At 46.7% G+C, this 1,295-nt stretch overlaps 1 non-coding gene across 1 annotated transcript; it reads right to left on the bottom strand.

Annotated features, from left to right (window-relative positions):
* Nucleotides 1-805: 805 nt before the first annotated feature.
* On the bottom strand, nt 806-889 carry Trnal-cag (transfer RNA leucine (anticodon CAG)). The gene has a single exon. It is a non-coding gene; the product is annotated as a tRNA-Leu (tRNA).
* Nucleotides 890-1,295: the final 406 nt, after the last annotated feature.

The raw sequence follows: 1,295 nt of genomic DNA, 5'->3' as shown, positions 1-1,295 counted from the left end.
CTAAGGTCAACACCATACAACACACACACACACACACACACACACACACACACACACACACACACACACACACACACACACACACACACACACACACAGGAGGCGACAGAATGGCGTCTCACCCCTCTTCCACTTCTTCCACCTTCCCCTCTTCCTCCTCATCGTCCTCTTTCACCTCCACATCGCAGAATATCACCTCCACACGGAGCACCCCCCCACCCTCTGCCCCCCCCCCCTCAAAAGACCTTGCCACGTGTGACTGCTTGATTTGGGGGGGTTGGGGGAAAGGGGGGGTGCAAGGGTAAGGCCTCTCTGCGCATTTGTTTGTCTGTTTTTTGTTATTGTTTGGTGAGCTTGTTGGTAACGGTAGCTTCTCTCTCTCTCTCTCTCTCTCTCTCTCTCTCTCTCTCTCTCTCTCTCTCTCTCTCTCTCTCTCTCTCTCTCTCTCTCTCTCTCTCTGTATATCTATCTATTTATCTATCTATCTTTCTTTCTATCAGTCTATATCTTTATCTTTACCTGTTTATATATCTCTTTTTTTTATGTCACACACTCTATCTTTCTTTACTGCCTATCCTACATATCAGTTTTTTTCCTCTATTTTTCTATCTTTTTTTTTCTCTCTCTCTCTCTCTCTCTCTCTCTCTCTCTGTCACCGGTTAATTAAAAGTAAATGGCACGTTAGACATACAGGTTAATTATACGGTCTGTTGCTCCTGCCGACGATGATGATGATGGAGTGGGGGGACGAGGGGGGGTAGGTCAACAGGTCAGCATCAGGCCTCGCAGCCCCACAAAAGACTCGTGTCAGGAGTGGGATTCGAACCCACGCCCGGAAGACCGGACTGCGACCTGAACGCAGCGCCTTGGACCGCTCGGCCATCCTGACTTGGTGATATGAAAGGGAATGGCTGATAAATTTCGTCTGTCTGTCTGTCTGGCTGCGTGTGTGTATGTGTGTGTGTGTGTGTGTGTGTGTGTGTGTGTGTGTGTGTGTGTGTGAACGTCCATCTGTGTGTCTGTCTGGCTGGCTGTGTGTGTGTGTGTGTGTGTGTGTGTGTGTGTGTGTGTGTGTGTGTGTGTGTGTGTGTGTGTGTGTGTGTGTGTGTGTGTGTGTGTGTGTGTGTGTGTGAACGTCCATCTGTGTGTCTGTCTGTCTGTATGTATGTATGTATGTTGCTACTGATATGTGAAGCGGAAGTTTTTTTTAAATATACAATATAACAAAAAAGAACAAAAAAAATGAACTAGAGAACAAAGAACATGAACCAGAGAAATGTGTGAACTAAAAAACA

Source organism: Eriocheir sinensis, chromosome 59 (genome assembly GCF_024679095.1).
Source record: "Eriocheir sinensis breed Jianghai 21 chromosome 59, ASM2467909v1, whole genome shotgun sequence".
Lineage (NCBI taxonomy): Eukaryota > Metazoa > Arthropoda > Malacostraca > Decapoda > Varunidae > Eriocheir > Eriocheir sinensis.
Note: the sequence above shows the minus strand (reverse complement) of the source record. Positions and strands in the feature narration are given on the sequence as shown.